Below are 15,694 nucleotides of genomic sequence, written 5' to 3'. Positions count from 1 at the left end.
TCTGTCAGCTTATCTAACCTCTTAAATATTGAAGTTGTTTTTTATTGCCTAGCTGTGTTCCTCAGTCTCTCTACAGGGCTCCTTCAGGGATCAGGTTCTCCAAACTCCACTGCACGTCCCAGCAGTGCCCTTCATAGCATATGAGATGCACCCATCGCACAAGGCAAACTCTGCCCCTCAGAGTCATCACTGGATTGCACATCCTGTAAGAATACAGGTCCCCATCTACCCATAACTGTATACCTGCCTATTGTACGTACTTTGATTTCACTCACCATTGTGTTGAGGAAGTACGTGTATGTAGATGATGGAATCTGCTCCATGCATCACCACTCTCCCTGGTCAGAAACATCCTATTGAACACATATTTTCTGCTGTCACTTCCTCAGAGGATGCTAAAACTTTGCTGGGAACTTCAAAAGGCTTTCTTGTCTCCATTAGTCACTGAAAATATAAAAGCACCTCTGAGTAGGGTGAAGTGGTTGCCCGCATACCAAGAGATGTTCTCTAAAGGACACTATACGGGTAAGTGTGGAGGTGAGCCTGCCTGTGGGATACATTAGGTGGCAAAGGACACTGTTCAAATCCCCTGTAGCAAGGTGGAATAGCCTGTGCTGGACTTGTGGGAGCAACCAGGGAAAAGGGGATTTCAAAGAAAATGCAGTTACTGTAGTTTGGGATGGATGAGTACCTCAGTGAGGGCAAGGGGCAGGATATATATATAAAATGCAAAGCAGCTTTGGGAGCAGAAAAAAGCTACTAATGACAATGGAAAAGCTCTTCACAAGAGACAGCAGCATCCTGTGTGCTGATAAGAGACAGGATTAAGTGAGTGGAACATCACATGCCTGGACTGGTCATAGCTCTCCTTCCTACGCAAGCAACAAGCTCTGGAGGTTGATAACACAGGAATGTCAATGCAGAGCTAAAAAAAAAACTCCCTTGTGCTTCTTTAAATATTCCCGGGAACTTGCAGCTTGTTTTGAAAGCATCTGATTCAAAGCCCAGGGAGGGCTTTTCACTCCAGCTCGTGATAGCACTGCTTACAATGCTAGAAGGCACTTATAGGCAAGGAGACTTGAAACACTGAGTTGGCCTTGCTGCATGTCAAATAATTTTCACCAGGAGCAAAGAGATAACCAAAGGAAGGGACAGAGAGAACAGAATGACTCAAATGACAGGTTTACTAATATAGTAGCAAGCACATTATAGAAAAAATAATTTCAAGTGAGTATTTAACGTGTGCTCTGTTCCTCACGCCCTTATCCCAAACGACTCGCTGCTGCCCAGTGTCACAGACAAGCTTGTACAGACCTTGGGTCCAACAACAGCTGTCAGCTCCTATGAGGATGCATCAAAAATATCTTAATTTTTAACTATCTACCTGAAATCCCAATCCTGTTGAAGACAGTGAGAATTTTGTCATTGCATTCAGCAGGAATAGAAATCAAGTAATTTGGCTGTGGTCATGCAAAAAAAACTGTGGCGGAGGGAGACTTCAGTCCCACCCAGCATTACAGACAAACTTGCAATGAAAGAAGGAGCTTACAGGTTTTGATAGAGTCCATATTTTCTTCACCCAGATGCCCAAAGATCAATTACTGCTGAAGGTCCTCTGCCAGTGTGGGGATAATTTGAATGCTTGTCCCCCAAAGATCCAGTATTTGTCCCTCATTTTCAGCACTTCGCAGTCCTTTGAAAGCGTAAAAACATAGCAGAGAGCAAGACTGAAAACAGCTGCCTATTCTACCACCTTTAATTTTATGCCTCTCTTTTAAACTACCATGCCAAGGTTTCCAAGGTGCATTTAGGAGCAGTGGTGTCCAGGCTCCAAGCCCAACATGTTCATGTCCTTATCTTGAGCAGCAAACACCCACACTACAAGTGCAGTCAGACAAGAGCCAGATGTGCTCACCATCTCTGAAAAATCAGGCCAACAAAATCTCAGTTTTATCAGCTATAAACCATGATACTTCAAAACTCTTTCCCAGTACTGGTCCCTGGGGGACTCTACTCATCTCTGATCTCCACGTGGACATTGAGACATCGACTGTAATGCTTTGAGTGCAACCATCAAGCCAATTCTTGATGTACAGTCAGATGTTGCAGTGCTGTAACCCCACTGTAGAAGGCCACCAAATTTGTCTGGCATGATTTCCCCTTAGTGAAACCACATTGGCTGTCACTAATCACCTCTCTGTTTTTCATGTGCCTCAATAGAGTTTCCAGGTGGACCTGCTCCATGACCTTGCCAGGCACAGAGGAGAGACTGACCGGCCTGTAGCATCTTGCTTACCATGATTTTTAGGGCCAAAGGTTAAATTCAGCTCACACACTGAAGTCAGTGTGGTTTTGTGGGAGCAAGCTAGACTGGAACTTCAGTCTGGCGGTTTGAGGAAGGAGGAACAACTTTGTTCTGATTTAAGTAGGAAAGAGAAAGAGAAATAAAATGTTGCCGTTCTCTTAAAATTCTCAGACTGTAGTAATTCTGCTGCAGTATGCTGCATTCCCTAAACACCCAAGAGGAGCTACTACAAAACAGAGGAGAAAACCAAGGAAGATCAGATGGCAACGGGGTGGGAGAGACCACCTTGATTTTCTCTTGTTCATTAACCATGCTGTTTCATTTCAGCCACCATCAGCAGTCATAGCCAGCTCTTGAGACATTTAAGAGGATCTGGCAGGTCAGGCAGACTCTAACAGATGCTTCACCGCTCATATGAATACCTTGGTGTCAATGGTGTAGAAAATACAAAATTTGCCCTAATGCTTTCTGTACTACCTGCCATCCCTTCTGATACAGGTTGTGCTGTTCTTGGCTCACACCTCTGCAGGAGTTTTGCAGCACTGGCAGTGCAGACAGCATGGCACATCCATATGGCAGGATAAAATGTGACACTTCCAGTGACACCTACTCTGTATTTCTTTGGGCAAGTGGTCTTTAACAAAAGGCATGCTTATCATCAGGGGCCAGAGTAAGCATCACTCAGGGGCCTCTCAGTGAGGTGTGTGTAGTTCTTTGGGGTTTTTAGCCCACCCGGGAGCATCCAGGTGTTGAGAGCACAGATCCACCAGCATCACTGGTGAGACTGGGAAAGGCCAAATCAATGACTGACTGAACAACACCGTCCCCAGCACTGTGTTAGAAATGATCCCACTGCTTGTCTTGAAAACAAACTATCCCAATCAGCTCTTCACTCTGCAACTCTGCAGATGGAAAATGCTTGAGATCCTTCTCCCATCCTCCCCACACCCCCAAAACACACACACACGCACACACTGTTTCACTCGTTCACAGTCAATCACATTTTTACTAAAGCTGATTTTAAGAGGACAGTTGGATTTGGCACTGGGACAAGACCAACTTTCCCCAGCATAGCTTCCTGTGGCAAACTAGCCTTCATGTTCAGTGATAAATCCCTTGCCTACCTGGCTCCTCTTCTGAGAAGATCTGAAATAACCCGATGGTTTCCTGAGGCTTCCTGGTTACAGTTCTGATAACAGCAATAGCTCAGTAGCCTCATTCATGGTGCACAGTTGTATAAATATACCTTGATCAATCCTAAGTCACCTCTTCAAGTAATGAGTGTTGGCCTTTGCACTTTCTTCTTGTGCAATTTAGTTGATACTTGAATTAAATGAGAACTAAAATTAAAGAGTATTTCTAGTAAATGGGGTCCTACTCACAGTAGATCAGGGGCACAGCTGAGTAAGCTGACCTATAGGTGAAATATGAAAGAATTAAATTCAGTGTCTGCTACCTCTGCTGTGCTGTTACTGCGATTTTTTCACAAGGTGGAGTTAGCCTTAGGTACACAAACACAGTCTTCAGTCTAACACCCTCCCAAGGAGGCAGAAAGGCTCACCCAAAAAGATTCTGCATAAATTTTAAGAGGAAAATCCATTTCCTAAAGCATTATTTTTGTAGAAAGGTACAATACAAAAAAGGTAGGGCATCTTCCAGACTCATTAGATGTTCATTTCACAGGATCACAGTGTGGCTGAGGTTGAAAGGGACCTCTGGAAGTAATCTAGTACAAGACCCTGCTCAAGCAGGAATACCTGGAGCAGTTTGCACAGGACCACATCCAGATAATTCCTTTCACTCATGGATTTAGAATGGAATAGTCTGTCACAGAATCACAGAATGGCTTGGGTTGGAAAGGACCTCAAAGGCCATTTAGTTGCAACCCCCCTACCACGGGCAGGGATGTCAGCCACTAGACCAGACTGCCCAGGGCCTCATCCAACCTGGCCTTCAACACCTCCAGGGATGGGGCATCCACAGTTTCTCTGGGCAGCCTGTGCCAGTGCCTCACCATCTTCTGAGTGAAGAATTTCCTCCTAACATCTAACCTAAATCTTCCCTCTTTTAGATTAAAATCATTCCCCCTTGTCCTGTCATTATCTGTCCTAGCAAAAAGTTCCTCCCCATCTTTTCTATAAACACTCTTTAAAGAACTGAAAAGCTGCAGTGAGATCTCCCCGGAGCCTTCTCTTCTTCAGGCAACTTCTCTTTGTTTTTCCCCTTCTCCACCTCCACCTTCCCTACTGCTTCTGCTTTTATGAATAAATCTTTACTGTGCCCCAAAGAAAAAATACCTCTGATGGGCTCACTTACCCCTGATTGCTTGGGGCCATCAGAGAGCCAGTCAGAGGGTAGCTTTTGTCGTAAGGAAAGCTTCTTCCAGGCAGTGGAAGACACTGCCTGGGGCTTCTATATTTACAGTCTTTCTATTTCTGGCTCTCCCTTTTCACAGGGCTTTAGTCACTAAACCCTGTTCTTCCCCTGTGGGATATTAGTGGGTATACTTACCTCGGAAACAGAGTGAAGGGGGGGGTGAGGGGGTGAGGGGAACGATGGGGAAAAAACACACACACACCACCAAACACCAATGCTACCCTCACAGCACGCCCATGCCACCCCCACCCCAACCCACAAAACTCCCCAGCCCCCAACCACCGAAAAAAACCCTCTAGCACAGCCCATCCCAGATATGAGGGGCCTTTTTTCATCTCACACGTCTGCCTTTTCCAAGGCAGGTTGGGTGCCCCTTCCGTTTCCTCCTGCCTCACGCAGTGTGGCACCACGGGGCAACAGCACCACCAGCAAACACCCACGCAGGGAAGGTGTTGGCCAGCCATCTCCCTCCATCCTCACCACCTCTGCATACTCTTTAGCTCTCCGGAGCTAACTTGTCTTCTTTCAGCACCTCCTTCTTTCCCAATGATTTCCATCACCATTCCTGCAAAGGTCCGTCTAGACCAGTCCCACCAGTAAAATCCTGTTAACTGCTCTCCCATCCACTGAGGCTACAGCTCACCCTCCTGCGGATTTTCATCAGTGGCTCTTCTGAACATTTCTTTCCCAAGCCTCTTGAAACCAGCTGGTGTTTGAGCACAAGCTTGTCTGACACCTATCTTGAGGTCAAACCAATAATTACACTCCTTGCCCGCAGGCACCACGACACATTTTGTGCCAGCCTTACATCATCTTTGTCAGCTCCAGCTGACCTCAGCCTTATCCAGGGAGGTTTACGCCTTGTTGCTGTTGAACTCTACAAACTTGCCAAAAACACATACTGCCCAGCTCTCTCCAGTGCTCTTCTGAATGGCAAATGCTTACTATATGGCTCCTTTTCTGAGCTTAAAGCCAGCTGGTCCTTCAGCTAGAAAGTTCCCTATCTTGGGTGCAATTTTTTCCAGGATGTGGCACAGCAACACTTTGATAAGGCACCGATAATGAGAGTGTGTGGTGGTTTCCATCAACAACTGAGATCATCCATTTCCTGGGAAGGAACAGTCAGGGACTTGGCTGTAAACTTGGATGATTCTCCATGTTCACAACTACCACTGACGAGGTTTGATCTGCATGAGTGAATGCACTCCCATTCACTTCAGATCTTGACTCATTATCCCATACAGGTCCTGCTTTCTAAGATCCAGCCCATCTCTTCAGTCCTTTTGATTTGAACAGTCATCCATTTCCTCATCTGGCAGCAAACAGATGAGAAAACACCTGTGTGCTCAAGTCACAGATGTGTATCAGTGTCAGCAGGTCTAATCAGAGTTATTTCTCCCAGAGATTTCTAATGGGACAACAACAGCCTTGACAAAACAGCTCTTAGTTCTCTAAACACTTGCTAGGAGCCACAGGAGGAATAGGGCTTGCCAGAACAGCAGAAAGTCCTTTAATTTTCACAGAAACCGTCGAACAGCTCAGTCAGAGCTATAACATTCATTCACTGCTGGCCAGTGCCTTGCCAAACACCAGGAGCCTGGTGGTGGAGGAAATTCATAGCCCATTACCCAGCCTCCTAAGCCATGCAGTTCCCACCTGTCACTGGTCTTGACAGATCACTTTGTTACACAAAAGTTCTGTCCCTGCTCCAATCTCAGCTTGGAAACAGTGTGAAAATTCACTTCTCCTTCTCCAAATATTTTTTTCTCCTGTTCAGCAAATCTGCTCCTAACCAGCCACGTTCTTGAAAGACAGAGGAAAGAGACTCAGCATCTTAGAGGAGGAGATGTTGTGTTTATCTACATGCATGATAAAAACTGGAAACACACGTTATCATAGCCAAGTGGGCAAAAAGTTGAGAAAAATGGAATTGTAACTTGGGAAACTTCAGGCATAGCCATGGAAGGATTCAGTGATGTATTGTTTTATCCCAGTATGACTCTCAGAAGGATGCTACACTACAGACTGCTCCTCTAGTTAAAGTAATTATTACAGATGATTACTGACAGTATCAGGAAGCCTTGTTCCCATCCTGAAATACTGTAACATAGTCACCCATCCTGACATGTGCAAAGGAGGCCAGGCAGATCCTGAGTGCCAAAGCAGAAAATCCTTCCCCTACCTGCAGTGCAATAACATCTTATAATTGTTTTTATCAATAGGCATTAGCATGGTTTGTAGATGAGAGTAGATTATTATAATCCCTACTGCACACTCAGGAGAGCAGTCAGAGGTGACAAGGCTGAAATTAAGAAACAGCAATGGAAACGAGAGAGAAATGCAGAGCTCTATGCCCTCTTAAGCTCTGTAACCAACACAGATCAGGATGTCCTTGTTTTCAGAGAAAGCCCAGGAAAAGGGTCTTTGAAAGGGCTAATGAAGGAATCCAAGAAGCCAGGCTGGGGTTCACCAAAACCTCTTTGTACGTTAGGGACAGCCTTGGCTTAGGGCTGATTGCATTTCTGGCACTGATTTGCCATGGATCAGCCCCAGCCTCTCCCACAAACAAAATTATAGAATGGTGTGGGTTGGAAGGGATCTTAAAATCATCTAATTCCAACTCCCTGCCATGGGCTGGGACACCTTCCACTAGACCAGGTTGCTCATAGCCCCATCCAGCCTGGCCTTGAACACCTCCAGGGATGGGGCATCCACAGCTTCTCTGGGCAACCTGTTCCAGTGCCTCACCACCATCTTTGTAAATTAATTCCTTATATCTAATCTAAATCTACCCTCTTTTAGTTTAAAGCCATTACTTCTTGTCCTATTTCTACATTCCCTAGTAAAAAGTCCCTCCCCAGCTTTCCAGCATGAAGGCAGATTAAGCATTTTAAACCAAGCGACATACATGTGCAAAGTTCGTTCTGTGAGAAAGATCCAGTCTCCAAATCTTGAAAATTAACTGCAGAGGAACTAAAATTTCACCTGTAATATTTGCTGACCTATTGAGTAATCATGTAACGCCTCATTGAATGAGAACTTCTGCTTCTCTATACCTCTCACATGGTTTTCTACATGATACTTTAATATTTTTTGTTTCCTTTCCTCATTTCATTTCCTCTTTAAATTCCAAGACAGATGTCAGTATGCAAGGATAGCAGCTGTTTTGTTCCTGGAGTTAGCATGCAGTTACTGGACAGAAAAACACTGGGCTTTCTGCAGAAAACTTGACTTAGTTTTCAGTAAGATATTTTTTGCTGTGTTGCAAATCCAAACATTTGGCAGAATCATTAAGGCAGTGAGACAGAGAGAGAATTCACTGAGATAGAGCAAATGGGTTCATAGTTAGTCTTCACATGAAGGGCACAGCTTCCAAAGAGAAGGCTTTTATGCAAAGCCCTCCATGTCCACAGACCTGCTGGCACAAGGGTAGCACAGGAAAGGTGCTGGACTGCAGTAGCTTTTTTTGCATCAAATCCATGATTCTATGATCCTCTGACACCTGGGTGCCAGCCAAGGCTGGGGGACACAGGCAGCAGCTGCAATGCCCCTGTGGATGTGAACTTGGATGGAAACACAGGGGAGAGGCAATGCCCATCAGACTAAGCCACCGCACAGAGATTTGGAAGTGACATGGGACAGAGTCGGGCCTGATGTTGCCGTCACCTACACTGTAAGGCCTTGTTGTGCTGGACAGAGCAGAATGCCCCAGCAGGTATTAACCAAAGACAACATAAAAGTAGTTGGCGTGGACAGAAAAGCTACATGCATTCCTATTAGGACACATCCTTAGGGCTGGCAATGCCCCTGCAAGCTGGAGAACTAAAAGTCACAGGAGAATATGGGGAGAAGAGAAAGAAAAAGGGCAAGGGTGGAGCCGCTGGATCTCCATGCTGGAGTCACTGAAGGCTGCCTGCTTCTTTGCAAGGCAAGTGCACAGGCCAGGGACTGCCAAGCACAAGTGTCTACAAGGAAGGAACAAAGAAAGGAAGGAGGGAAGGAAGGAAGGAAGAGGCTGGAAATGTTCCTTTTCATTTAAAATGAAACCGAGACTCTCTGACAATGGGATGACTCCAGCAGCTGGGCTTTTAAGGACATTCTAGAAATGACAAAGCTCCTGATAAAATCATTGGAGTTGGCAAGGCCCCATTTCCCCTGAACAATTACAGTTTCTTTGCCTGTGGGTATCTCTGTGTTGAAATGCCTATGAAGTTGCTGCTATGTCATTGAATTTGCAGTCATTTCTTTTTGGTTCCTTCTTCAGCCCTGCCAGAGTTCAGGCATTCCTGAAAATCAACTAACCACACTCACACGCTTTACAGCCTGAAGACCTTAAAGTAAATGAGCCTTGAAGAGTAATTGTATCATTACAGGCACCAAATGATCCTGAATTATGCAGCACTTAGTGGACACTTCTAGTGGATTGGTCTGGGGAAAAGCATTATCTAATTGAATGTTAAAATGTTAAAGAAGAGTTAAAGTGACACTGTCTGATGGAAAGCAATGGAAAGCACTCCTTCCAGGAGGTCAGCTGAAACGTGAGAAAAAAAATCACTTCCCCAAATGACACAGCAATGCTAGCAAAAACTCACACTGTTTTTAACCTTATTAGCAAAAAATATGACCTTGCTCATAGAAACCTGGGCCCCATCCCAGAAAAATGAGAGACCTGTGGGGGAATATTTTTATTTTTTTTCCCTTTCCTTTTTCACATTCATAGATTGATCTAGCTCTTACATAGCCCTCTTTCTAAGGTACCCATTTGGCTGAGGCTCTTGCATTAAAAGTGCAGGGCTCTGTGCATTTTCCTTCTGAAGCCCATGGGCAGTTGTTTTTCTTCAGAGAACTACAAGAACTAGCTAGAAAACATCTCAGTGGCATTATCATGAACCCACACAAAAGAAAAGCAGCAGCAATAGAATGAATGAATGAAACACTCCAAAGCGTGGCACATGTTCAGCAGAGGTGGGTGTCCAGCAGTCACTGATCATCTCTGTGTGCATTTCTGCACGTTTTACAAATGGCATTCATTATTACCATCTCTGTTCTTTACAAGTAGAAATTAACCTGAAATGGAGCATTAAGAAATTAATGTAGGAGGTGAGCAGTTTGCTCAAGACCACACAGAAAATGAGTGAGAAATGAAGAATGGGAAATAGGTGTTGCACCGTCCATGCCATCACATGGCAATGGCTTCTTACCAACACCTCGATATTCAACAGGTCCTGGAAAACAAAATATTTGGAGGCCCTGCTCCCGAAACCCTGGTATTTGTTCATGGGCAAGAACTTGAGAGAAGGTAGGAAGAGAGCAGAGGAAAGGCTGTTTAGAACCTCACCCAAATTTCATGATGATTTTTAGTCCCCTTGTTGCACAACTGGGGAATTAGCAGTGAGAGTGATGGATGGGACAGTGGGAGAAGAAGGAACTTTGTTGTGCTGACTAAGAAATCCTTGTGCAGAAATGTGACAAGGGCAGCACATGAAGAGACTGGCATTCCCTGGAGGCAAAGGTGAGCAGCACATGGCTCAGACATGACGGACTGTGTTGCAGCATCATGAGACGAAATGCCCCTGCTACTCACAAAGAGGCATTTCACCCCGGAGCAGAGACTCCAGGCACCTCCAGCTCAAGGAAACCCGGGGACTGGAAGGCTTCTCAGTGCTCACCCATCACGTCACACCTCGCCCTGCATGTGCCTGCTGGGGAGCACTGGAACACAACCCAACAGGATGTCGCTTTTCCACTGACTCACCCCACAGGTTTGGGCAATTCACTTCTTCCTCCTTCCTAACTTCCCACACAGGCAAAACACCAAGCACCGGGGCTCACTCCACGTACTGACTGCAGCAGAAGTCTGGGGGAGGCAGGTAAAGGGAGGGAAGCACAGTGACAGCCAGGCTGAGGAATGCATGATTGCACCCTGCGAGGCTGCAGGCATTTCCTGACCCAGGGATGCTGCCAGCTGAGCTCCCATGGCACAGTCCTTGTGCTGAGCACAGGCACCAGCCTCACCATGGCCGGAGACACAGGGACGAGGGGTAGTGGAGGAGGCAGCCACCCAAACCTGCCTGGGTGCAGCGCAAGTTTGCATCTGGCTTGCTGCCTGCCACTCAGCAGTTAAACACAGGTGTCCTCCACTGTTAACACTGAGCAGTAAGTGGACATTTTTTCCATCGGAAAGAATCCCAAGAATTTCCCACTTCTCTTTTTATTTCTTTTTCCTTGTGCCTGTTCCTAAGGAGGCGATTACAGGTGTGACAGCACTCATGACATAACCCTTGGGTGTTATCTCAAAATCAGCCCCCTGCATACCCTCCTGAGGACACAGCCGTCCTTTAAATTGAAGCCTTCCTCTCTTTCCACATCCCTAGTCGGTTCTTGATGATTTCTGCTTCATTCCCTGACTTGCAAACCAATACCCCCAGGTGCAGGCAGCAAACACCTCCAGGACACAACTACCCCCCCTGCCCAGAAGCAGCAGAAGCAGCAGGTCATTTCCTATGGCACTTAAGCCTGTTAGTTGTTTTTTTTTCCCCATGAGAAACTAGTCCTGACATCCTCTGATACATCACAGGGAATGCAGGGCAGACCCTGCATCCCCTGCCAGCACCATGCACTATGGGGAAATCTTTGTCAGGTAGCAAGGTAGCCCAGTGGTCCCACATACACCCGCACAAACACAGGGTGCTGAGATGTTCCTACATGCACCAGCGTGTCCCTGCATGTGCAGTCATTACCACCTTAACTACCTTTGTTCTTCTAGGACTTGGTTGGAAAGCACAAGGACATCTCCAGCCCTCCTGCTTCTACCCATGCCTGGTTGCCTCTCTCCCTCCCGGGGTGATGGTGACGCTTCCCAGGGACAGCAGCAGTGCCTGGGAACAACAGGCATCAGCCCCGCTATTGGGTGTTCTAAAAATATGAATGCATCATTGTTCTGGGAGGTTCCGTGAAAAAAAAGAAAAAATCATCATCAACAAAAAGCAATGAACCCTCATTGCAATGCAGGGTTGTCCTCTCTGGACATCTCTACTTGTGGGCTGGAGGAATTTTGGTGGCATGCCCGGTGGAAGGAAGCAGGAGGGTTTGAGTTCTGCTTGGGAAAAGACAAGCCTCTATGCTGGCAACCTTTGCTACAAACTTCAAAAATTGCCCCTTTTCCTGCTAGCTGCATACGGATCTCTCCCCTCAGCACCCTGACCGCTCCATCTGCGCCCACAGGGAACCCAGGCGCATCCCTCCCATCCCAAGGGAGGGATGAAGAGAGGAGGGGAAGGGGAAGGGGAGGGGACATGTTTTGAACAAAAGAATGAGGTCAAACCACAGGTGAGGCACTACCACTTCACACGGGGAAAAATAGATAATGACATTAGTCAGCACCCAGCACACGACCTGTGGCATTCGCCCTCCTCAGCCTGTGGAGGTTACAAGCAGCCTTCTGTCCAGCCTTCATTGTCCTTCTCCTCTGCCACTGCTGCCTCCCTCCACTCCCACTGGTTTGTGATATAGGCTTATGACAAAACAACTTATTAAAGAAATTATGCAACTGAGCTCCTAACCCTTTCCGTGCTGGATTTTTCCAAAGCCTTATACTTACCTGGTACTTGTGCTCAAGATGCCAGCTACTTGTCACAAGCCCTGCATTATTAATTTTTTTTCCTAATGAGGCCTCAGCTCCTTAATTGCTTGCATGCTTTGTTGAGAAAGCTCAGTCACCTGGGTGGAAAGGTAATCCAGGAAAAGTACTACCTGCATGCCCCATTACAGGGGCTGGCACTGCCTTTGCCATTGAACTCTGCCTACCACCTTGGGACCAGCACCTCAGGAGGTCACCTGGGGGCAGGACATCTTTATGTAGCCCAGCATCCCAGACACATGCCCTGTGAGATGCCCTTCTGAGATGCCTTAGAGCACTGGGGTTTTATATGGTCTAAAAGCCACCGGAGTAGCATCTCTTTGCTGTGGTGGCTGCTCACGTACAGCACACAGGCGCACTGTGATGTACAACGGACCTCACCAGGTTCTCAACCACAACCCACTGGATCATCCCACCCAGTCTCAAATCTTCTGGCAAGCAACATCCCTGGTAGTAGCCAGCAGGCTTCTCCAGGCATCTCCACACACTGGTACTGCACACTGCAGGCATAAGCCGTGCTCCTCTGTGCAACTAGGAGTGTACGGGGCGGTGACTCAGACATTCCAGTCAGCTTTTTTTTTCTCATAGCTGGTGTGTGAACTGTAACTTCAGTCATTTTTTCCAATTACTTTGGACTTTAAAAACAGTAATTAGCAAAGCCAGCTTGTTATCAGCTCCTGTCAGTAACTTGTCCTCACGCTGGTCCTTCGCTCTGTTTTGGTCACAGACAAAACTTTGGCAGTTGTTTTTCATGGCTGGCATTTGTCTGGAGACTGGGGCAGCTAAGCAAGGGAAATAAGCCCTAAACCTGCAAGCACTTCCACACATCCTCATTTCAAACACTCCATCATTTCCATTGAAGTAGCTCCAGACTGGGTCTTTACAAAGCACAGCAAACATCAGGCAGGACATGAAACAAAACCTCAGAGGCAACATTTTCTCACTTCTCTTTCTAGTCATGGCTAGGCAGGCATCAACTCAGACAAACTGAAAAGACCATCCTCACTGATGATACTTCTCCTGCTGTGCTTTTACAGTGTCTTTCCCTGCTCAGAGAACATTTCACCACACTTACATTGCCACTTAACTGCAGCTGGCTGGAGAGTGAGTGGCAATCTGCTACTTACCACCTCTCACAGGTCTTTATCCTACAAAATGGTTCAAAGGGTGCTACAAAGCCTGCATTTAGTGAGGAGACAGGGGAGACTGCTCTGCCGTGCTGGTGGTCCCCTTATTTCCTTCCCTGTTGGGACGTCTGCTACCACTGGTTGCAAGGTCTCAGCAAAGGAGGAGGTTAAAAGATCAATCACAGATTCTGATCTAGCCAACTTGCACAGATGAGCCATCACCAACAGCATCCAGACTGGAACACATGGGAGCAGAAAAATGCCCAGGAGAAATATCTCAGTTGGCAACATTTTAGTATGAGAAATTGGAGTGGAAAGAATAAATCTTTCTGAATAATTCAGGCAAAGAATTCCTGGTAAGGAGATTGTATTTGTCTGTCACTTTTTTTTGCTGTCTGCAAAAAGACAACGGTGTGGTCAAGGGCCTGTCTACAGCCCACATACATGGAAGCAAGGGAGCAGCCAGAATCAGGCACTCCAGTTGTGACAAAGTCAAAAGATGGGGAGTACATTTAATCTGCCCAGTCCAACTGCTCCTATCGGCTCAGGTAGAATGAGCTTCATGAAGTTCAGGGGTCTGTGAGCCTTTCTAGCTACATTTGAGTTCAGACAGCTCAGAAAATGCATCCGAGTTCACAAACCCTTTCATTTTCTTATGCTTCAGACTGATTTCTCCCAAAGGGAGACTGATGCTGCTTAAACCACATGCTTTCAAGGCTGAAGGAAGGTCCATGTTATGTGACCACACCCAGAGAAAGTTCTCATGCTTCAGGGACCACCTTAAGCACATGCCCAGCATTCAGCATGAGGTTAAATCTCACTGAAGTCAATGGGATCTACTACAAATATGGGTATGAGCGTGCCCAAATGGGACATGGCTATGGAGCAGAAGGGGTTCCAGAAGCTAAGCCAGCATAAGAAGCATGCTAATGGCATAAACCTTCAGATATTGTCCCTGCAGTCCCTCCTGCTACCCCCTCCATCTTCATTCCTCATTCTTGCCATATTCATTCATCCCATTATCCTTTGTGGTATTTTCACCTTTTCATCTTATTTCATCAACACTCTGCTGTTTTATTTATTTTATTTTATTGTTTTGTTTTCATGGTGATTGAGGAACAGGAAGTTCATGGGGTTTGGCCTGCCTCAGCTGACAGTGCTCATGCTGAATGGATGGCTGTGGGTGGACAGACATCTTTAAGCTATGGAAACAGAGGCATCGACACATGAAGACACCAGCCCAACAAGAGAAGAGCAGAGAGGAAATTAGGGTGGAGGTTCAGCTAGCCTAGCTTCAGTTACTCAAGAGCTGGGCATGCAAACTACCCGGTTATCTACATCTTCTCTTTAGATAGAGCCAGAGGACCTCCATAAAGTCATTCTTTCCAGATAGGCTATTAAAATTAATCACCTTCTGGTGGTGTTTATCTCCTTCTGCGGAGCACAGGAAGAGATGAAACAATTATCTCAGGCTAGATGACCAGGTATTAATTAAGATGAAGGCACCTCTGCATGACTAGCCCAGTGCCAGGGTGTGAGGTGGTGTTGGTGCTTATGACTGGGAGCTTTTCACTTGCTTCCAGAGCAAAACTCAAATACAGCATCTGCCCAGAGAACTGTAGCTCTGGATATTTTTTCTTACCAAGTTTTCTCAAAACCTACTGCTATTTCGCCCAACCTTTCATGTAGACAAGTGTCTAAGATATGTTGGAAAAGAAAGGTATGGAAAGTCTCTATAAAGCACTGAGTGCTCACTTCAGTTAAATATTATACCTCATATGAGCTGTGGCCAAAAATATTCTACAGAGGTCAGCAATAGCTGGAGGTTTAGCTGTTAGATGAAGCAAGGCAGAGATTGCAGCAGAGCCCATTACTCCAGCAGCAGATGTTACCAGAAGAAACTAGGGAGGACACTCTCAGCACACTATAAAGGGTTTTCCCACTTGGGGCTGTTTGCAGGTGGTGAATGGTTCAACCAATGCAGTCTGCACAGCTGCCTGACCTCAGCCAGCTCACCTCTACCCCACACAACAGAGGTGACTGTCCCTGTCCCCAGGTAGGCACTGTTTGAAAGGGAGCCAGTCCTCACCCCAAAAGGCAGCACCCAAAGCAGCAGACCTGACAGCCACAGCTCTGGCAACACCCCAATGGAAAAGAGTTGTCAAACATAGCTCAGGAAGGCTTATGCCTGACAAATATTAGTTGAGCTGATTGCAACCTGCCTGGCTCAGGCTGCTGGATGCAGGC

This window comes from Aythya fuligula, chromosome 3 (genome assembly GCF_009819795.1).
Source record: "Aythya fuligula isolate bAytFul2 chromosome 3, bAytFul2.pri, whole genome shotgun sequence".
NCBI lineage: Eukaryota > Metazoa > Chordata > Aves > Anseriformes > Anatidae > Aythya > Aythya fuligula.
Note: the sequence above shows the minus strand (reverse complement) of the source record.